Source organism: Parasteatoda tepidariorum, chromosome X1 (assembly GCF_043381705.1).
Source record: "Parasteatoda tepidariorum isolate YZ-2023 chromosome X1, CAS_Ptep_4.0, whole genome shotgun sequence".
Lineage (NCBI taxonomy): Eukaryota > Metazoa > Arthropoda > Arachnida > Araneae > Theridiidae > Parasteatoda > Parasteatoda tepidariorum.
The window spans coordinates 386,250-411,131 of NC_092214.1; the positions used below are offsets into that span (position 1 = coordinate 386,250).

Sequence of the window (24,882 nt, forward strand, 5' to 3'; positions counted from 1 at the left end):
GGTATTATACTGGATCCAGTATCATACCGGAACCGGTGTTTCATACACCGGTATAAAATTTTTTGTACTGGGAATTTTTTCCAATAGGGATAGCTCCAAGAAGTGCAGCAATTTGACGTGACGTAGGTGTCAACAAGTAGTTGGAGGTGTCTTGTAGGAATATTCAGGAATGTAACCTCAGTAGATGTCCATAATTGCGGTTGCAGGTACAGGATTTTGTGGACGAGCTCTCGTTTATATCCCATAACTGGTCGATGGGATTTATGTCTAGTTCTAGGTAGCCTGATGATTCGCAGGAATTGCCCAAAATGCTCTTCAAACCAGTCGCGAATCCGCATTGTCATATATAATAACCCCATCGTTGTTTGAGTCCAAGAATGGCTCCAAGTAGCTGAAAATAACAATTTCTAGTCAATCTATAAGACCCAATCCATAAAAAAGTAGCCCAATCAGTAGAAGTAACCACCAGATTGCACAGATTGATAACTTGGATGCATGGCTTCGTGGGATCACATTCGCACTACCTCATCAGCCATCTAAAATCGTGACTCATCTAACCAAGCTACGTTTTTCCAGTCGGCCCAATCAATATGGTCACGAGAGATGCTAAATTTGATGTCGCCCTGTTAGTAAAGGCACTCAAGTCGCTCTTCTGTTGCCATATCTCATTACAGTCAAATTTCGCAGCACGTCCCGCTTCGATGCGTGTGGTTATATCATGAAATTTTACTTGCATTTTCATACTGGCTATTCTAAGCACACGTCGGCAGCCATTAAGTGCCGATTATTGGCCACTACGTTGTCCATGGTGAGATGTTATGCCTGAATCTCGGCACATTCTTGCCACTATAGATTGTTGAATTCTTTCACAATTTGAATTCTTTCACAATTCTAGCTCCAACTACCAATCCACGTTCAAATTTTGTTAATTCTTGTCTTGCTTTCATTAGAGTCTTGTCATGCTTTCATTAGAGACATTTTTAGAGATGAATAATTTGAACACAAGTGTTGTAAGTACACTACCCAAATATGCATTTTGTATGCGATACTACTATCATCTGTATACTTGCATATTGCTATGCCGTAACTTTTGTCACCTCAATATACATTATACATATACATTAAAATAATCTTTTTTATTCTAAAAAAAAAGTTTTTTTCAGTGAAATATCATCTCAACATGTCATGTCTAATAGCTACATTTGGAAACTTTTCTCTCTAAAACAAAAAGTAAAACTAATTTTCTCTCAATTTTTTTCTTCCAAAAACTAATATGAATTCGTAAAAAATAACAAAAGGAATAAAAGCAAATTTATCTCAAATATTAGATAATATTCTTTCCGAAGACTTTTCTGCCATTCACATACTCTGAAAAATATAGTTAAAAAGATGGTGCAACAGTGACACTTGGTCAGTAAATTGTAAAAAACTGTCTTGTAATATTTCCCCAAATATATTGTTAAACAACTATATAAATTGTGTGAAAGATTCACTTTTTTGTCATGTTAAGACCAGCTTTTCTATACAATTTAAAAGGTGTATGAAAGCACCGAAAATACAACATTTTTACACCAAGATCACGCCCCTTCACACCATACGTTAAACATTCCAATGTTGGCCCATTTGAACATCGACTTGCTTAAAATATTTCTGAAAATTTCGAACTTGTTCTTACTTTTAAAAGAAATATGTGTCATTAAAATTCATTGCATTTAAAATGAAATTGTTATCAAAAATGCAAAGTGTCCCTGGACGATGTTTATTTTATTCAAATTTTTCTTTCAGATTTCTTCTCGATGACTATAAAGTAAATATATTTATACATTTACAAGATGAAGGGGTAAATAATTACTTTACATCTAATGTATCATGTTTATAAGTTTAAAATCAGTTTCACGCTGCTGGATTTTAAAAGGTGTATTTTAATTTACGAATTTAGTAGATGTCTTGAAAAGTTTCACACGGCAAGATTTTTAATAACTTCTAAAATTTAACTTTTATAAAAAATATAACTTTTGAAATTTTTTAATAATTTTGTCAGTTGTATGCATAACATATTTGGCACCAAAGTAAACACTTAAATTTAATGCTCTTAAGCGAAGAATCAGAATAAAGATGAGTAAAACATAAAATATTCATAACTCAAGAAGGATCGCTTCACTCCTTACACATAACTCTCATATAGACCTTCTCGTTACACTAATTAATTTCTTTCTAGGGGGCGCTATACTCTCTTTAACACTGAACAAAAATATAAACAAAATTTTAAGTGTATTATTACAACCATTTTTGTTAATCTTTATATTTTTGACTGCCATTTTTTGAAAAATTCATGAATTTTCATTTCCAATGGTTCGTTAAAAGATTTCACAAAGCAACAAAATAAAAGAGCACTTCTCAATATCTTGAGATTCATAAAGAGCCTACCCGTATTTTTCATTTCCAATGATTCGTTAAAAGATTTCATAAAACAACAAAACAAAAGAGCGCTTCTCAATATCTCGAGATTCATAAAGAGCTTAGCAGTACTTTTAATTTCCAATGGTTCGTTAAAAGATTTCATAAAACAACAAAATAAAAGAGCACTTCTCCATATTTCGAGATTCATAAAGAGCCTACCGAACAAAAAAGTAAGGTGGCTTTCTGGTTCCTGGATTTTACGCCAGCATCCCAAATGCATTTGTTTTACGCTTTCTTTTTAGTCGTTTTTTAGGAGAATATCTAGAATAAAATTTGCTTAAAAATCTCAGAAAAAAATCATTTGAAGTTTAAATTTAAAAAAAATAGCCGAAGGTCATTTATTGATTATTTCTAATGTTCATTTCATGTTTCACGAACAGGAAAAAAATCTTATGAACAGAGGTGAAAAAAAAAATTCTGGAAGCCTCAGCTTAGTGATTTGCTTTTACATTCGTTTTACCTTAAAGTTCAAAGCTACTTTGTTTTCAACTATATATAATAATAAAATTGCAGTACATCTTTTTTTAATAAATGTAATTATTACTACCCTATCAGCAAAATAACTTGGGAACTCATTTTGCCAATATTCACCAATCTTGACTCAACACGGTTTTGAAGGGCCATTATTTTGCCAATATTAGACCGATATAGAAATGTTCCATTCACTCAATATTTTATAGCCACTATTCAGCTGATGTTTACCCTATATAAAACTGTCAAATTCACCCGATATTTTATTTCTCTTATTTATCCTATATCGGCTCTATAAAGATTTGTTAAATTCACCCGATAATTTCAAGGCGTTATGCAGCCTTTATCTGTTCGATAAAGAAGTGTCAGACTCAACCTATGTTTTATAGCCGTTATTCAGTCAATATAAACCCTGCATAAAATTGTCCGATTCACCTGTTATTTTAAAGCCATTATATAGTCAATGTGGGCCCTATATAGAATAGTTCGATTCATCCAATATTTTTTAGCCATTATTCAGCCAATAATAACATTAATTAATTACATTTTAGGGTAATAAAACAAAGAATTATGATCATGAGAAAAAGGGTGGAATTAATAGAAATTTTGGTTGTCTGTTTCATGAGAGAATCTATGCATTTGATTTCATAACTTAAATAGCATATATGACTCTATATGGTTGGTTCATCATTTGAACAAAAATTATTTGTTTATTTTCTAAACAATACCTTTAGCCACGATAGAAGAATTCTACCACGCCTCTCAACCTGCAATAAAAACGTGAAAATTCTTTGTTTCATTGGGTCAGCTACATTAAACAATAAATAAACATTTCTTGATGTTTCTCCAGATTAAAACTTTCCCCTCCCTATTTGCAACTAAGGGTCACAGATGTTGCAATCTTTGTCTATAAGATATATAGGGGGTGGTTGCCACCACGTCTAATCCAGGAAGCGTTTCTTAAACAAATATTTTGTATTTGGTTTTAATTAAATTAAGATCCCCGAATCTGATTAAATTCAGCGAAAGAATACGGTGTTTAATTGGACAAGGTTATAGGTAAAATTCGTGAATACTAACTCCCAATACATCTCAACATTTAATCACGAAAAAGAAAAACTCAATTCGCCTTGAGTTGTTAAACAATTTTTTCTTTTTCAGAAATGAGTCAATATTAGTTACTATGCAGTTTGTTTAATTTTTTTTAAAAAAATTTGATTTCATATAAGTCAAACGAAAATTATAGAATTTATTTTTGCAGAATGAAATGAATGAATGTTTTTACTAACTAATGTTGTTATAGATATATATCCTAGTACCCTCTCGCTATTATTTCATATTTATTTCGTAATCTGTCGATTTAATTACGAAAATATTTTTAAATCATTTTTGCAAATTAAAAATGAGTAAAAAAAATACATAACATACTTTTTCCCTTCTCGCTTTAAATGTTCCTGTTTACGTTTTGTTTTGAATTTTTTATTTAATTTTTGTGACATTTTTACTTGATAAAATTTTGTTTACGCATCGGCCTACTTTTTTTATTTGGTGCTCTTCCCACTATTGTTCTAATATATTTTGCTTGTTTTATCATGTTATATCTTATTGCTATATTTTATTAATATATTATATTTCATTAATATATTATTTTATTAATAGAATACTTTATTAATACATTTTGCTTCTTCTCTGAAATATCTTTCTGTTAAGAAGGTCAAAAAAGCATGAGGTATCACTTAAAAAATAATGATTTAACAAATTCTTCGGAATGTTAAATGACAGTAAGGTGACAGTTTTATGGAGCCTAATGGATATTGTTTCATGACTAAAAGAAATATCCCTTCAAACTGCTAAAATTTAAAAGATATCATGTAATAATTAAAAATGACTAAAAAACGTTAGTTAAATTTATTTAATTAAATTATTGTTTTGGGGAATTCTTTTAAGCTAAATAATGATGTATTTTCCGGCATTATCTAAAGAGAGATAATCAAGAAAAAGATACTGTTCCGTTAGACAATTTTTGTCTTATTATTTAAGGAAGTGTGGAAGGTTTTAGGTAATCAAGAAATCATTTCCCATCACACTTAGTAAAGCAAAAGCATTCTAAATAAATTTAACTTTCTAAGATTCCAAAAATATTTTTTTTTGGACAAATTTAATGTTAGTCTTTTTTAAAAAACTCAGAATATAAAAATATTAAATGGATTCTTTTATTAACATAATTTAAAATACTTTCAAGAAATTTGAAAGTATAATTTTTAAGTAGCGTTTTAAAATTACCATAAACAATAAAATACTATTCGAAATTATATCTTTACTTCTAAACTAGTCATTAAAATGAGTGTATTCAAAGAAAATCCATCTTTTAGAATTTTTTTTCTTTTTGTTTGCATGATTTTTTTTTACGTAATTAACAACTTCGATCAAACACAAACCCTTCTTTTTAAGCTATTTATTTTTAATTATAAACTGAATAATAAACTTTCAATCAAACAACAATTTGTTTTTCTTCTCGAAAAAAAAAATGTTTTTAATAAAAACTCTTGAAAGACACGCTTTTTTTAAAATTATTATTTCCTTTAATCATTTACTCCTAATTTTAAGGGTAGTTTAGCAGCTTTTTAATAAAATAATAACACGATATAAGTTACTTTTTTTGTCAAGAAAAGAAAAGAAAGAAACAAGTACTATGTACATTTTAGGAGCTTTTTTGTAAATTCATAATCTGAAACTCAGAAGGAGAAAAACCCATTAACGTGCAAATGGATGGTCAAAGCTCTTTCAACTTTTATCAAATTTGATTACTTTAACAGCATATACAAATAATCTAGTTTACGAGGAAAGTAATATTTTTTTAGTAATTATAAATTTATAAACGCTGAACCATTGCTTTTGAGTTTTACTAACAATTTTAAAAAAATTGCTTCACACACTGCATAAATAATGTTCTTACAGATGAACTTCAAAGAATGAAAATAAGCTCACATGTGATGATTAGTTTTATTAACTTTCCTAGACATAATATGCTGCTTCAATATAAAATAAAATAGGCAGGTATTACTAAATCAGTAAATTTACTTTTTTGAGGAAATTTACAATGCAATTAAGGAATAGTATGTATTATATAGAGCAGGTTTGTCAATTTTCATGTTTAAACATGTTAACACCAGATTCTAGCCTTCACGTGTTTTTTTTTATTTTTATTATTAAACATTTAAGTGAAATCTAAAAAAACAGCATTTAAACTTTTACTTTTTCACCCAGAAAATTATTTTTTGTGCATTTTTTATTAACACTCTAAAGAGTACACACTCTAACACTAATGAGTGGCAAAAATGGTTCCAGACCGTAAAAATAAATTTAAGTCCATTAAACTAAAATCACTTAAAAAATGCAGTAGTAAATTTTTCTCGTAAAATGTATGGTCGTAAATTAATGATGATAGAAGTTTTTTTGTCGTATGAAAGCGAAATAGTGTACTGGCATTGTCCCAGGCCACCACTGTAGAGGGCGATTTAAATTTGAGAATAATAGTGCTGTAACCACTATGAATAAAAGGTGTACAACCCCAGATTTAGTTAGGATATAATAACAGTAAAAAATTAACTCTACTGTGGACACGTCTTAAAATTTATTATTTAACTATTGTTACTTAAAAAAAGGTAAGTAAAATTAGAATTAAGCTAATTTTTGTCTAAAAATACGATCTTAATGTTTTTCTAAATAATTTTCTATCTTACAATTCTTACCATTTAATATTACTTTGGTATAATAAATGATTTACAATTATTTTCACCACCACGAGATATAAATATATATATAAGATTAATATAAGGAAATAATAAGATATGTTTTCAAAGTAATTTATCTCGTCTATTATAGAGTAAAATACAAAATTCTTCTTTGTAACGAAAACACACTCTTATTTGTGAAAACAACATGAAGAAGTTACGCAAATTAAACCGAACTTAAATAAAGTAAAGTGAGAAAAATTACAAAATGCATGCGTGGTTAATAACTAACGGAGTTCGTACGAGGATTTTCGTCTCGAAAAAACACAGGCAGTGTTATGCCACAGCGTGTTTGAAAGACGCAGGAAAAAAAACGGCACTCAATAACACATAAATAACAACTGTTTTCTCATGTGTTAATACAACGTAGGAGCGTTTTGTTGTCTACAGGATTTCTCTACATAGGATGTGACGCTATACCGTGGTGATATGTTTTCGCAGATGGCTACGATGAACGCATTCCTCGATGTGGCCATTCCTATTGAGCTTATCTGAGTACAGCTGCACTTATACAGTAATGCCTCTTTCTGTTTATTTGTACTACTATTAGTAATATGACCTCATGGGGTTTAACAAATATTAGTGTAAGACATCATTTTGTAAAAAAAATACATCTGTATACGAACTGTGCCCTATTACATGTCAAAACGTTATCTTAATGATTCAATGCCACATCTCTTTCTGTTTATTTGTATCACTATTACTTATGTGTAAAAAGACTTCATGGTGTTACACAAACATTAGTGTAAGATATCATTTTGAAAACTATTCATTATTTTGAGAGAAAATATATCTGTTTAAGAATTGTGCCCTACTAGACATTAAATAAGTATCTTTAAAAGAACTCATGTTAAATTCAAAGTAAATTTACGACCACTAAGAGGCTTTGTTAGTATTGACACTGTAGCCCGACACCAATATGTTTACTATTAGTAATATGTCCTCATGGGGTTTCACAAATATTAGTGCAAGACATCATTTTGTATAAAAATACATCTGTATACGAACTGTGCCCTACTACATATCAAAACGTTATCTTAATGATTCAATGCCACATCTCTTTCTGTTTATTTGTATCACTATTACTTATGTGTAAAAAGACTTCATGGTGTTACACAAACATTAGTGTAAGATATCATTTCGAAAACTATTCATTATTTTGAGAGAAAATATATCTGTTTAAGAGCTGTGCCCTACTAGACAATAAATAGGTATCTTAAAAAGAACTCATGTTAAATTTAAAGTAAATTTACGACCACTAAGAGACTTTGTTAATATTGACACTGTAGCCCGACATCAATATATATATTGACATGTCTACACTAGGAGTCATTAGTTTGTTTAAATTCCTTATTAGCTCACTAAAAATAATGTAATTCGAACATGACTATTAAATTGAGTAATAAGCATATTCATTCAAAACAATGATGCTAATAAGAATAAAAACTGTCTGAAGTTGAAAACAAAGTAAAAATTCACAAGCATAAAAACCTTGTTTTTTAATTCGTTAATTAGCAATCAAGTGTTTTGTCATGTAACTACATATGAAAGTGACACACGGGTTTGCCAATCTGTCAAAATTTATACAAAAATTTCGAGCGTTAAATAATATAAATATTTCATTTGTCTTCACTAGTGCTAGGTCCAAATTAGTCCTCCTGTCCCCTACGATTAGAACAAGTAGATTCTTATTTAAAATTACACATTGTATTGTAACATAACAGCGGAAGAAATTAATTTAAAAAATATACTGTGTAAAATCATTGTGAATAATCAATGTCCAAAATCATCAACATTGTGCGAAACTGTTATAAGGAAAGAACTACTTATCAATATATGATGCGCACACTCACAGATACATACGAAAACAAACAAAAATTGAACTAAGAGACAAATAATGCATTAAATTCATTCTCATATGGTTTTATCGAACGTTAACTAAATAAATTTAGTTTCGCAATTCAAGAGATTCATTTATTAATCTTGATTTTTTATTTAATTCGCATTTAAAAAGTGTTCATATATGTTCCTTTATTTAGCAAAATAATCTCAGCATCTAAGGAGTTTTCCAGCTCTGAAAACAGCCTCGAAGAAAGGCTTAAAATAATGTATCTTTAAAAAACATGTTTCGTTGGCGCAGCAATTACTGCATCGATCTCGAATTTCTTCGAGATAAACTGCAATAAAACCCTTTCAGGATTTTCATAAAATCTCTAATGTCAAAAGAGTTTTCCCATGTCTGAAAAAAGGTTTAAAATGCTTTCAAAAACATCTTTTGTTAACGCAGCAATTTCTACATGAATCTCTGATTTCATCGAGATGAGCTGTAATAAAACACTTTTAGATAAAATGGTGTCTTCCATAATGTCAAAACATTTATTTATAATCAGACAATATACTTTTCTAATTAAATAAAACTATTTTTAACTAATTTCAAAACAAAAATTTTTGAACTTGACGTTACACAAAAATATTTCATAAAAAAATTCTATTTTAGTAATAAAATACTGTTAAAATAATACTTATTTGAACATTTACAAAACTTAACTATCACTTGTTATCTTGTTCTATTTAAACTTTATTATTTGAACAAAAGATTATTTTATCTATTTCTTTATGTTACATTAGCTCATTATATATTTTTTCATTGCTTATCATAAAGATATTTCGTTCCATAAGTTTTAATATGTATTTATAAATTTTATCGAAATTTTTGTTTTAAAATATTAAATTTTAAGATTTATTAACAGTTCAGATTGAATTAATTACTATCAAATGCAATCAATGCAAATAGATGAATTTAAAGAATTTTTTTAAATTCATTTTTGATTAAGATTTGATTTTTTACTATGGTGTTTCAAAATTTGAAAAAATAAATGTTAAGGATGAAGCTTTTATTCTTTTTTAAAATCATTAACGGTGCAGATCGATTTAATTACTTTCAAATGCATTCAATGTAAATAGATGAATTTAAAGTAAATCTAAAGAAATTTTTTTAAATTTTATTTTCAGTTAGGATTTGATTTTTTTATTGTCGTGTTTCAAAATTCGAAAAAATAAATACTATCAAAAAATAAATGTAATAAAAACTATTTTTAAAATGAAAAAAAAAATTGCGTAAATTTGGCCAGGTCCAATCTTGAAACTTTTGCTACCATTTGATCATTTAACAAATAATATTAAGCTTGTTAATTTCTGACTATCTACGAATTCACATGCGTTGGTTGGAGAATGAAAAATTATAATTCGATAACTTTTTCAATAATTTCATGATTATTATTTGAGCAGAATGGTTTCATGACCAAAGTATGTCACTATAAAAGTATCCCGTAAATATGCTAAAAATTAATTAATTTTATGAAGAAAACTAAAAAAAGTGAAGAACTTTTAATTAATTGATTTTTAAAAAAAAAATATTTTATGACATTTTACTAAAGTACATATTTTTAAGTAAAAGTAGCCTTTTTTGCCATGTCTCAGGTGCTCATCGAAACCATGTTGCACACATACATTCTCCTACTTTATTATTTTCTTTAATTAACTCTTCATTAATTTCCCCCTAAAAATAGTTTTAAGAGTTTATTTAGGAAATTAGTTTAGAAGAATTGTTTAAAAGAGTTTCCCTTTAAAATATTTGCAGATTTATCGGAGACATTTCTTAATAATTTTGGAGATTTTCCATTAATAACTTTCGTATATTACTATTATTATTATGCATTAGCCCTGACAACTACTTTATTTTTGTAGGCAATATAGGCTCCTTTTTCACCCTTCTAAAAACAATAAGTTCTGAAAAACATTTTTTTTCAAACCTATATTCCTTCCAATTATTTTATACAAATTATCTCCATGAAATATTTACAGCCAATTAAAGAGTTTAAAAATTGAGGCGAAAATCTTTTATTTTTATTCTCAATTTGCTTTATGTATATTCCTTGATTTTTTCCTGATGCATTCATACCCTCTTAAAATCCACGCTCTAAATAATGACAAAAAATACGGTTTTTACTTAAAAATGTGCAACTTACAAAAAGTAAATTCATAAATGCAATCAAAAAAATAAATAAAAATAAACTGAATTAATTTAAGTTTTTTTTAAAATGTTTTTACAGTTTTTTATAAATGCGACATTTTTGTAGGATATATTTTAATTATGTATTTTTCATTTTGATCATAAAATAAAATCTACTAAAAAGTTAAATAGTTAGATTGCCATCTCCGAAAACTTTCTTATAATAATTCTTACTAACGAGAGATTTTTACATCATTTTGTGAGATTTATAAAATTGTAAGAGTAAAATTTTGTTTAGTTACACAGAAAACTCAAGTTTTTACATCGAAAAAGCTCAAAATCCAGAAATCTTAAAAATAATATTTGGAAACAAAACAAACTTGAATGCAGAACCCTATTTTTTCAAAACAGCATATTTCGTTGAACTTCAGCGATAAAATATGTGGAAATAAATTGTAGTTTTATACAAACGATTAGGTTTACCTAGACCAATTTTTATCATTTTGCATGCCAGGAAAAAGTACGTATGCAATGTAAGATTACGTTTTCCTTTTTCAAAGATATAAAAAACATAAAAACAAATATAACGTTTTCTTAAGCTTCATAGTTATTTTTGTTTCGATTTTCAAACGCCTCATCTTTTTTCTTATTTGTTTGGTTTTTAATATCTTTTGAAGCTGAAGAATTACACAATAATGCGAGTTTGTAAAACCTTAAGATAGAACAATTGTTTGAAACGTTAAGTTAGAACAATTGTTGAACAGTTGTTTGGACCTTAGTTTGATACTTTGGAGGCAGAATTCAGGTGCCAAAAATAAGCCACTTTGTCACAAGATTGATAGTAGTCATATTTCTAAAAATTTCTATTCTATTTTATTGTTTTGTTTGTGATTGTAAATGAAAGCCACTCATTTAGTCATTATTGTTGTAATCATTAATTCTAATAAAAGCTCTTCTTTCAGAATAATACTTCTTATTTGGTTTATACCTTTATAAAAATACTTACAGTACCCTTCCAAATTATTAGGGATACTTAAAATTTCTAAGAAATTGTCATTTTTCAAAGTGTCATAGCTTTTTCAAAAATGAATAAATTTTCATAAAAATTTCAGGATATCATGTTCAGGTCTTCTACCTTCACCTAAAAATTATTAATTTAATTTATCTCAATTTTTTGCAAAAATTTACACATTTGAACAAAGCAAATTTTTTTTTAAAAAGAAATGTCAAGTCTGACAAGTTGCTACTTTGTAACAAATTTTTTTGCATAAAAATTATTATTTACACATTAAAGTACAAGTCATTAACTTTAAAACGCGCTAAAGTAAATGACTTTACGATTTTTTGTGACTGAGATATGAGATTTTGAAAAATTTTTGTCATTTATAGTGAAAACGAAATTATTGTGAATTCGAAAATCATTTAGTATTATTTTTTTGCAACTTTCTTATTCGGATTAATTAAGTTTTTTATTTAAAACATTATTAGAAACAAGAACATTATTTGCAAATTTGCAATAAAATTTTTAAAAACGACTCAAGAAATTTAACTTTATAATAAAATTCAAAAACTTTTTTACAAAAATAAATATAATAAAAAAAATCTTAATATTTTGTAACATGTCCTTTTGCTTGTATAACTGCGTTTATTCTTCGCGGCATACTTTCAATAAAAGCTCTTGCTTTTGAAATAATATCTGGGCTATTCCAGGTTTCTTTCGCCAAAAATACTGCCACAACTCAATTTTCACTATAAATGACAAAAAATTTCAAAATCTCATATCTCGGTCGAAAAAAAATCGTTAAGTAATTTACTTTAGCGCGTTTTAAAGTTAATGACTTGTACTTTAGTGTGTAAATAATAATTTTTACGCAAAAAATTTTGTTACAAAGTAGCAACTTGTCAGACTTGACATTTTTTTTAAAAAAGAAATTGCTTTGTTCAAATGTGCAAATTTTTGCAAAAAATTGAGATAAATTAAATTAGTAACTTTTAGGTGAAAGTAGAAAACCGGAACATGATATCCTGAAATTGTTATGAAAATTGATTCATTTTTGAAAAAGTTATGACCCTTTGAAAAATGACAATTTTTTAGAACTTTTAAGTGTCCCTAATAATTTGGAAGGGTACTGTAAACAAAATGGAATCTATCTGTTGCACAGTACACAAAAAATGAACAGCCTATATAACTTTTGGTTTAATCATCAGATTTTCACATAAATTTTATTTATCATTTTAAAGCGTGAATTTTAATGACAAACAGCAAAATTCGAAAGCAATCAGTCAAATAGCTTTTAAGTTATCCGATTTTAAAAAGTCATATTTTTAAAATTTGACTATTCGACCTATTTCATTCAAATTTTGTATTTCGTAACCTAAATGACATAGTTTTAAATAGTATAAAAACTTGTATAACTTATAGTACAAAATGTTTTGACTATAATTAAATTAAATAAAAAAAATAATTTTTTCATGGAATTTTTTAAATCTGTATAAATCATTGAATTCACTTTTCTCGGATAAGATTAAGGGCTGACTGCACCAAACTATTAGGAGCCTTCATTTTAAGGGACTCAAAGCCACCTAATTATTTAGAGCATTTTTGTATCGTCTGAACTACACTGTAAAAAATCTCGGTTAATGTTTATCCATTACTTGGTGCAAAGTTTGCTAATTGCACCATAAATAGGATAAATCAAAAATTAGTTTATCTAGGTTGAGCCATAAATTGGAAAATATGATCGAGAAATGCGTTTACGGCGCAATCGATTGCACCAAACTTTCGTACTATAACAGGCACGTGACCGATGACTTATTTTGTAGTTGTTGACAAGATGGACGATTTTGTTGTTGAATCTTGATATCATCTCATGCAAATTGTCTTTGAAATTGTCAATTTCTTTTGAAAGTAAGTAAACTTTTCTTAATTATTTGCATTAATTACAGTTCATTTCTTTAATATCAACTTTAAAAATTTTGTTGTCTGTTCTGAAAGTGTTAGCTTCAAATTTCTTCTAGGAAACTGCATTCGTTGCATGAATAATTAAATTTTTAAAAATCTATATTAGCTCTTTTTCAGTAAATAAGGAGATACGACTTTATGTGCACAGAAAATGCATTTACAGTTTATTTGGCTAAAGGAGTATAGCTTTCCGCTAAATTTACTGCCGGTGAAAATTTTCTAGGTTCGTGTTTTTATTTCATTCTACCGAACAAAAAAATTCGTATGTGCTTTCTGTTAGGATTAAAACTTTTTATCAATATCTATGCTTTTGCTTTGATTTTCATGTTCTATTTTGCTCATTTTCGTTTGTAATGTCACATAATTACACGAATTTTGGTCTATACATTCTAAAGTGCTTCTGTTGTAAAATTTTCAATGCGAATTATTCACCTCAAAATAATACTAACCGTTGTCATGGAAACTAGATTTCTCTTTACGTTCGTTGAGCGCACGAGGTAGGAGAAAAACATGGGTAATATTGGCGTTAAAGTAAACAAAGCGATATATTTTTTTTTTTAATTCGCCAAGAATACCTTACTGAAATTTAGAACAAAACACTGGCAAGAACAAGATTTGTTTTAGAATATTTAGAAATAAGTTGATTTCTTATTATAATTTTTTCTTAAAATATATTTTATTATTAATATTTTTTACCTAAGCGAAAAATTCTTTCAATGAAACAAAGTATTATGTTTAAAAAGATAATAAACATATTTTTTTTATTAAATACAAATAAAAAAATACTTTGATACTCTGCTTTAGATACTTATTTTTCTATGTTTTTTTTTTTGTTTTATTTTTACTTATTTTTTTTATTTTTTTTGTAGCTTTATGTATATTAATTTTACCCATATTTGTGTTTTGTGGGTGAGGGGAAGGATAAAATAACCATGAAATTGAACGTTTTCATTAATCCTCAAAAATGTCATACGTATTCTTTATAATATTTACAGTTGTTTTTGCTTTTTTAAAAAAATTTTTTTGAAAAGTTTCATTTTAGTTATAAAAGTGAATTTTTTTTTATTCTGAAATATTTGTGCTTCTATAAAACAAAAGACCTTTAGTTAAAAAGGCAATCCTCACAAACAGTATACATGTGAAGTTCTAATACTATCCACATGAATACTGCTTGTGTGTTAATCAGCAGCCAGATTCCACCCTCTTAGACTCAACACGAACTCTTTTATCCATGCAAGTGATGATCAATTTGTTCATTTATTATTTTAACAATTAACAGTTCCTTCAGCAAATTTTTTACTGTGCCGCTCTGCATAAAATTCAATTCACATTTTCTCAAGTGGAGAAATTCTATTTTGTTGCTTTAGCGCATTTTAACAAAAATAATAATAATAATATTTTAAAATATCAATATCTTTCTTTCCTTTCCGGGATCTTTGCGGGTGAAAGGAGGCTTAAAATAAAAATCCCTCCCCCCCTCCTTTATAAATAATTGGTCTCGAAAATTTTTTTTTTTTTAAGGTAGTGAAATGTTTTAAAATTTTTTTACATGAGAACAACAATTTCTCAATTTTCTTTATATTGTATTTTAAAAATAGTTATTAAAATATGACTTGCTTTGATTTATCTTTCTATGTTTTAAAAAAGTAAGGATTCAAATTTTGTTTCTTCTGTACATTTTATTAGCATAAATTACATTATTTATAATCTTCTTTCATTAGCACAAAGGTACCAACAACTTCAATGATTTTAATTGAGAAAGAGACACAGGAAAAAATACTGTTATACCCAGTGCCGAACCTATTGATAAAAATATTTATTCTGCCAAAATCACCAGAATTCCAGAAGGTCATAAACAGTTTTTTCACACTTGAAAAGTGCTAGTTTCAAGAACAGCTTACAAACAAGGAATGTGTATAGTTTTCAAGTTTTGAGAATGAAGAACCTGTGTTTGGAAAAATAATTATTCTTTTGTAAATAGGCTCCAAAATTTTATTTGTGTGTAATCTTTTTAAATCTTGTTGTATTTTTTTACAATCAACTGAAAAATGTGATATAGTTAAAGTAATAGCACCAGAAAATCTATAATAAAAATATTGTTTAAATATGTAATAAAAATATTGTTTTTTTCTCATATACTCACCATCATTTACTAATTTATAAAAAAAAATTACAGTATTTTTTTCCAAACAATTTTACTCTTTTTATCAAGTAGTAAATTATGCTTGTAAAAAAGTAATTTAGCTACATTGTAGAATTTAATTCAGATGAGGCAGAATATATCAAGAAATTTAGTATCTTATTAAAATATAGAAAATTATTTTCAGATGATCCGAAATTTCAAAACTCTAAACATTGAGGCATAACATAATTTTTTTTTAAATTACAGTAAATTTAAAATAAGTTTGAATTGAATGCACTCTTATAGTAACAAAAACATACTATCTATCATATTTTTGAGTGTATATTTTGAATTCTTTTTAGTGAATGCTGTGATATGTGTAAAAAGTATAATATATTTAAATTTTAAGATTTTGCTTAAAAATTATTACATTCTGTCTATGTATACAAATATCAAAGTGATTGTAAATGAATAAATTATGTTTAAATATTGATCTGTATATTTTTTGTTAATATTTCCAAGTTATTTCATTATTTTTACAATTCTTAATTTATTTCAAATTTAATATTTCCATACGCCAATGTAGTTAATATTGAAATGTTTCCTTAATTAGAGATTGGGGGTTGACCAATACAATATTCGTCTACTTTTTTATATAAATTTTTACTTGTGAAAGTAATATTTTCATTTATAAATAATAAAATAATTTCAAAATACATAGTAATAAGAATTTGATTCAGCCTAAAATTAAAATTCTTTTTATTTTCTCTTTAAAACATTAGCGGTATTAACTCTATAGCATCTGTTCGTGCTTTAAATGAAATGTAAAACATTATTCAAATTTTACATATATCAATTTGAAGAAAGAAAAAGTTTTTATATGAACGAAAATATTTTTAAAGCGCCAAGAAGCAGATAAAGTTAGCATCATTAATAAATATTTATGAAAAAGGAAGATAATTTAAATCAAATTATAATTTAATTATTTAAATATATAAAAATTCAAGAAGCTATTTTTATTTTAGATGTATTATTTAATATATATTTATATATNACATCTAAAATAAAAATCGTTTTATTAATTATTTATAAATTACTATAAATTATATTATTTTAAGAAATAAATCCAATAGTTTCTACGTGATTTTACATTTTACGTATATTTCTTATAGTAAAAATTTATTAATAGAACTAAAACTTTAAAGAGGGATCATTTGAAGTTTTAAATTATCACGGTTTAAAAATATCGGGCATTTGGCAAAATTTCTATGATTCTCTGAAAAATATTTGCCTTCATTTTTAATGATCTCTGCAACCAACAGAAATAGACGAAATGTTTTATATGAATTATTTTCTAACCAAAAACACTGACTGTTAAAAAAATTCAGTTTCATTTGCGAATGTAATTTCTTGTAATTATGATTTTTATTGTAAAAAGCTCAAATTTAATGCTATTACGACGTTAATATCTCTATTTAAGTTAAATATATAAAAATTTTGTTAATAAAGTAAATAACGCTTTGCGAACCCATTTAATCATGTCTACATTCTCAGCAATAAAGCAATTTTAAAAACCTTGATGTAATTACAGGTTTTATAGAACAGCTTTTATCGGATCTACGCCAAACAAAGATAAAAATCTACTACATAAAGCACGATTTAAAAACCTCCCTTTTTCCAATATCATCTTATAAAAAGTATGGATTTTCTTCTGAAAGGAAAAACTTTGTCTGCTAGGTATTATTTTTAAAAATAAATTGAAACAAGCATTTATTTATTCGACTAATTTTAAAGGATTCGTATCAAAATTTATGTTTCTATCTCAATCAAAACACGAGATACAAAATTGCATCTTAACAGCAAAAATGAATATTTTACACCAAAGTGTAATTCACTATGCCAAGGATGTTTTTTTACACTAGTTTGTAACCATTTTTGTTATTCAGTAAGACTAAAATTTATACAATTAAATTTGATACGCATAAGAATTCGTAAAGTTACTTATTGTGATAAAGCAAGAATTATTAATTTAAGACCATTGCAAACACCGAACTGATAGAATATTAATATGAATTCGAACTAGGCTTCACAAAAGTGACTAAATATTACAAAGTTATTTATTTTAAATTGGTGTATCTCAAAAAAAATTAAGGATACAAAAATCGTATGTTTATACAAATTAAAAATTATTAGCCTTCTACTATTATTTACTTATTTATTTATATATTATTTACTTATATATTTATTATGTATTTATTTTTATTTATTTTTTATTTATTTTTTTTATTTATTGAGGGTGATACATTTTTAATTAGTTTAAGAGGACAATATTATTCGAAACTGTATAAAATGGAAGAATTTTTTTTATTAATGGTGAGACACTCAATTGTCTAAAATTTGGACATAATGAGTCCGAAAGTTTTAATTACCTTGGAATTTTGGTTAACGCCAAAAACACCTCTAAAATCCTATCTCATTAGTGAAAAAAAAAAGTTTTTTGAGCTTCGCGGCTTATTGAGATCCCATTTTCTCTTCAGAAGTTTTTCCTCTATAAAACTCTGACAGTCCTAATGCATGGTTCATGGAGAATAACAGTTTATGAAAGGAAGGTTCTCAGAAGGTAGTGTGAAAGATGTTTTCATTTAAAGAGAATGCTGTCCACGTTGCCAAAATGGATCGTTCTCGGAAGGAAAATTTTTACGTAAAATAATTTCTCTAAACGAAAAAGAGGAAAACAACAATTCTGTGGAAACAGATAATAAAGATATTTTTGACCTGAACTCCCAGTCTTATTGGTTTATATACTGATGAATATTATTCATTGGGGTATTTTTTGATTAGTTTGACAGTTCAGATGAAAAAATAGGTTCTCCTGAAGAAATCTTAAGCATATGGTCTTGGTCAACCCTTTACTGTCAAAGCTCAATAATAATGATTAAAGCAATAGAAAAAAAAACGTGAATAAAATATACATGAAAATATATAAATTGTACTTACAATTCTATTAACAAGAGCCATCCTCAATTTCTAAAGGTCAAAAAAAGGTAGTTTAAGGTAAAGGTAAAGGTAAAGAGAGTTTAAAGTAAAGGTAAAGAGAGTTTAAAAATGGGGACAAAAAGGAACAAGTTTGAATAAGAATAGGGAGATAAGAAACTGGTGTAAGGGTACTTAGTGGGAACCCCAGGGGGCAATAGATTAAATTAAAATGGGCTTCCAAATATTGGGAAATGGTGGAATATTGAAAAAATCGTTAACTAAACTATTGGAATTTTTCAACATATATAATGAATATTAGAAATCGAGTCTGGAAATTGAAGAGCAGTATTGAATGATTTTAGTAGAATAAAAATCAAACCTGTGAATCAAATTCCAACTGTGTAGAAAGATCGGTTAATGTTCTTACTTTGGACACATCTTTCGTGTCGAAAGGTACGTTTAGTTTGATCAATATACGCCAGATCACATTGATACGAAATTTAATAAATACCCCAACTATTAAAATCAGTAATAGGATTTTTACGGTTGGTAAAATCTAGTTTATTTACAGGGGAAACTTTAAATTCAAATTTATTCTCAATTGTAGCAAAATGGGGACTGAATTTCGGATAATAAGGTAAAACAATTAAATTGTTAAAGGGTTGAAAAGATTACCCATATTTAAGCTGTCAGTCTTTAGATAAAATTTACCATTAAAAATGAAGGTGAACTGTTCTAAGCAAATGCGAGTAAGATTGACTTATTCGTGAATTTCAACTAAGCTGAAGTAGAATTCTTGTATTCTTATTTTAAGGCAATTAAAGGCACCAATAATGGGAACGTTAGTAAATAGAGATTTTACATTGAAAGGGGCAATTTTTTAGAGATAATCTATCAATAGCTCAACATACAAACAAGCAAAAACATAGGAGTTTCAGACAATAAATGAATTCATGCTAGAAAGTGGGAACAAAATTGAAACAAGATGCCTAGCTATTTTATATGAAGCTTTGCCAATATTAGAAGCAATGGGTCTAAAAGGAGTGCCAACCTTTGAACCTAATCGCAAAGTGTGACTTTGTTGGAGAATATTTCAAATAATTAGGAACATAATTATTATCAAATAATTATTTCAAATAATTAGGAATTCAAATAATTTCAAATAATTAGGAATTCAAATAATTTCAAATAATTAGGAAATCAANAATTAAATGCAATGAGTGCCAACCTTTGAACCTAATCGCAAAGTGTGAATTTGTTGGAGAATATTTCAAATAATTAGGAACATAATTATTATCAAATAATTATGAATTCAAATAATTTCAAATAATTAGGAATTCAAATAATTTCAAATAATTAGGAAATTTCAAATAACAATGCCCAGAAAGAACAATTTTGCTAAGATTATTTGTGTAAGAATATGAATCAGCAGCAATCAAATGTTGAATTGTATCTTTTTGAGGAGAACACTAAATTTAAAACCTCTTTCGATAGGAGCAACCAACTTAGATATTGATGGTAGAGCTAAGTTGTTATTTAATTTAAGCGCATTGAGTTGTTTATTATTCACTGTAATAGAAGAGAGATTGACCACAGAATTTTGTTTGACAAGGTACATGAGTATGTTTAGAATTGAGCAATTCTTTTCTAGGATTAATTTATGTCTGGAGTTGAATAAATCAGTTCTTCGCCAGGACCATTTATCAATCGAATCCAAATTGAAAGTAGAATTACCAATATTAATATGTAAGTCATGTAATTCATACTCAACAAAAGCCAACTTTTTACGGCTTTCTTGAGTAATTGTCCTTTACCGTGAAAGTTTACTATTAATAAGAATTTTATAATTTTTGTCGAGGGATGGTTAAATTGCATTTTAAATAAATGAAATTGGGACAAACTCTGATGCACCTGCAATAAATTAGGAGACTCAAGTTATTTAAGATATTACGTTTTTTAAGTTTTGGGTTACAAAACCGATTTGTATAAGATATAGTAAAGAAACAAGATTAAAACAATACAATTAAGACATTTAACACAAAAAAAACCGTTTATACCAGAATATCATATTTTGTGCTGTGTAGACTAAATCAAAAAGCAACTTGAAAAGGGCACGAATGAAAATACAAAAATTGACAAATTATAGTTTCAGTTCTATTTAGAAGATCCTTCCTCAGTGTGCTTCTAAAATTTGTTCAAATAATAGTCTCAATAGTTATCTCCTCAATGAAATGCTGCTTTACCTTAAAGCTATCACTCTACACCGTGGTTTTCCTTCTAATATTATTGATTACACCCAGAGAATCTCACAATCCACCAAACTCTCCAAATCGAATTTTAAAAATTTGATTGTTTTACTTATCATACGAAAATCAGTTCTCGATTTGCTTAAATTTTGAATCATTTTTCCCCGTAAATAAATTCAATTTTAAGCATCCTTAAAACCCCTATTATTCTGATATTAATAGCTGGGGTATTTATTAAAATCCGAAGCAATGTGGTCTTGCGTATATTAAACAAACTAAACTACCCTTAAACTTTCGACTTAAAATTCGTAGGAGCACGAATGATGATGCATCCAAAAAAAGGAAATTAACCGATCTCCTATCGCAGTTGGAATTTAAATCACAGGTGTTGAGGATTTATAATAACAGATGGCGCTGAGCGCAAACAATCTTTTTATTATTTTTTCTTCACTTCTTAAGTTTCAGTTTAGATTTAACCACTGAACCACAATGAAATAAAATCCTTTTTATTATTACAATTTGTGTAATTATTGTTGAATTCGAGTTAACAGGTTCCATTTTTCTTCTATTCAACACTGCTCTTCACTTTCCGAACTCGATTTTTGGGATTCATTATATATTTAAAAAATTTTAATAGCATAGTTAATAATCTTTCCAGTATCCCACCCTTTTCCAATATTTGGAAGTCCATTTTAATTTAATCTGTTGCCCCCTGGGGTTCCCACTAAATACCCTCACATCTCCTTCTTATCTCTCCATTGTTATTTCCTTGTTCAAACTTGTTCCTGTGTCCCCATTGGTTAAACCACTTAACACGTGTTTGTCTCATTACTACTCTACCTTTATTTGACGTTTAGATACTGAGGATGGTTCTTGTTAATGGAACTTAAACTATAGTTTGTCAATTTATGGACTTTCAATTTTGCTTTACCTTACATAGCACAACCTTTTCCTTTATTGGATCATTCTTAATGGTTTGAACGTTTGACTTGAATTATGCTAATTAATGCAGGCGATTTTTTAAGTTACGAAATCAGACATAAAAACTTACTTTCCCTGAATAAACGAATCTTTTTTTTGAACGGATTCCTGACTCTCAAAACATAAGCCGCAATTTGGAAAATATAGTCTCAATAATTTGGCCAGGAGAACAGCCGAAAGTTTGGACCTCCTACTGCCAGTTTTAATTTATGAGTACTTCAATCATATCTCGTGAAGTTATTTGACTAATTTTTGCTCACAATTTTAAAGTTTGTTCGAACAAAGTTAATTCCCAGCCAAAAATTTATTTATAATAATTTTTTTTCATTTCATTTAATAATAGACAAAAAAATTTGAACTTTAAGGTATACAAATGTTTCCATCATTTTAAAAAATTTAATTTTATATGGAAAAATACAAAATTTCAACAAAATCGATCGAGTAGTTTCTGAGTAATTAAAATATAAATATACGTCTATTTTAAAAAATCGATATTTTTAGGAACTATTAGACTGTTTTCGTTCAAATTTTTTCTTATGTATAAAATTATCTTGAAACTCAGAATTTTTTTTTCCCTTATTATAAGTAAAGAAAAATTACAAAGTGGAGGGTCCTCAATCCAAACTTGAATCAACTCTTTAACAACTTTTGAAGGATCCAAAAGCTAAACCTATGGATTGACCTATGGGGTTTTGCGGGGAAAATATTTGTTTAAGTTAAGACTGAAGTTCTGCGACGAGCAATCAACAAAGTCGAACCATTCCCTACAGAGAAACTATTTGAACTTGAATATTTTTGAATTTTTTTTACTATTTTGAACTTCAATTACATTTTTAATTTTTGCTCATTTTAAAGTTCAATACCTTCATAAAGATTAAGAAATGTTTATTCAGTAAAATTGTGATGATTTGTGCATTAAATTTTAATTATTACATAATTATCTAATAGGTAAATTTCATTAGAGAAAATTGTAAAATTCCCTAACTGAGAGGATGCAGTAATAAGTAGACACAGAAGTGTTCCTTGTTAAATAATTGTTTTTTATTAATCTGTTTGTTTTGAACGATAAAAAAATCCACTGAATCCCCGATTCTAATGGAAGAAGAAAAATTGAATGTAATGTTTGTGTTGTTTGTTAAATTTTATATTCAAAAAACTTTACTTCGCATCGAGGAAGTTTTTCTCTCTTTAAAAATAAGAAAACCTTTATAACAATTATATTTAATTGTCTTAGAAGCCGTGCTGCCCACACTAGCCGAAGAATTCGCCTCAAGACATACTATAGTTTAGCCTAATAACGGGTAATTTTTGTCAGATCTTTCACGTTTTGCGTTATTAGAAGAATACTAAAAGAAATGTAATTCGAAAGAACAAAAAAGAAATTCAATTTAGCAGCACTTTATAACAAAAATAAGCATGATTGAAGTTATCTTTTAAAAAATATGAACTTCAATATTTTATGGCAATCAATTAAATGCAATGTTTTGGTAAATATAGTAATTGAGGAGTAAATATTTAGTCACAAACTCATTTTATTAAAAATAAATGCAATTTATAAGGAATTGCTCTTCTGAATACGCTAATAATAAACAATAATTTTATTTAATGCGCCTTGTTTGAAACAGAAATAAATTTAAAATTGATCATCGTTTAACATTCATTCTTGTATGCGTTTTAATAGTTAGTATCAATATTGAATTAAAATCTAGAAAAACAAACTAAACTAAACTCAAACTAAAAAGCAAATTTGAGTAACTTAATTTTTTTTCCAACCATGTTTAAACTTTTTGAGCTTAAAACATTCAAATATGGTTCATAGACTCACTTAAAGGAAAACAATAAAAAAAGCGAATTAAATCACAAAATTTGAAGCGATATTAAATCACAGTTTTTACAGTTCATTGATGGTAATCGTGAACTAACTCCAATTATCTGTAGTTACACTCAAAATTTCTATAAAATCAGTAGATCTTGAAGATTGTTTTTTCATATCCTCATACGAGACCTGAGATTTAAACAATGACAGAAACTACTTAGAATAATGAAGCTTAGAAGACTCATAAATGCGGTGAAGTTATTCTTAAAAAAAATTTTATTAATTAAATCTGGTTAATATTTTTTTATAAATTTCAGCTTTTTTTCATACTGATGGTCATTTTATAGAATTTTTTCATATTTCTGTTATGAAACAAAAACCAAGATACTCAATTACATGATCCCATGGTTTAATTCAAGCAAAAATAGAGTTCTGCACCATATTAAACAGCTGATATAATTTTACAAATAAAAGAATGAAGATAATTATTAAATATGATAAGAAAAAAAAGTTATTAATATTTTACCATATTTCTACCAAAATTCCGTACACCATGTGATTTTTTTTACTTTAAAGGTTCATGACAATTGTGCATTTGAAACTACAAAATGACCTTACAAAGTTTTTGTAAGAAAAGGGTTACATTTGTAAATATTTTATCATTTATTATAGTTTGGAAAAAATACGATCGTACCTTTTAGTGTATCGAATGAATTCTTTTTATAATTTTCCGATGAAATCATTTAATAGTATGAATTATTCCACCTGAAAATAATGTAAAAAAATTTATCCGATGCATAAAAAGGAACGAGATGATAAGATAAAATTAACTGGAGACTGTCATTACGTCCATGTCATAGGAATGAGAGAGAACTAAATGACAGCTGCTTCCATCTATGAATTCTATACAACCAACTGTATGAAATCAAAGCAAAGTATTTTTTAAAGAGAACTTTAACAAGTGGCATACTGGACAATAATAAATCGTAATTTAACTGGCACACTAATCGAAAAAGAAACCACTTCTGCATAAAAGAGCTCA

General features: G+C 27.3%; 2 long non-coding RNA genes across 2 annotated transcripts in view; one reads left to right on the forward strand and one right to left on the reverse strand.

Annotated features, from left to right (window-relative positions):
• LOC107455723 (uncharacterized) overlaps window positions 1-24,882 on the reverse strand; it is a 78,754-nt gene that overhangs the window by 53,545 nt on the left and 327 nt on the right. The gene's annotated exons all lie outside the window — the stretch shown is intronic.
• On the forward strand, window positions 12,861-16,312 carry LOC139427051 (uncharacterized). Its single transcript, XR_011638203.1, has 2 exons — window positions 12,861-13,645; window positions 15,421-16,312. It is a non-coding gene; the product is annotated as an uncharacterized lncRNA (long non-coding RNA).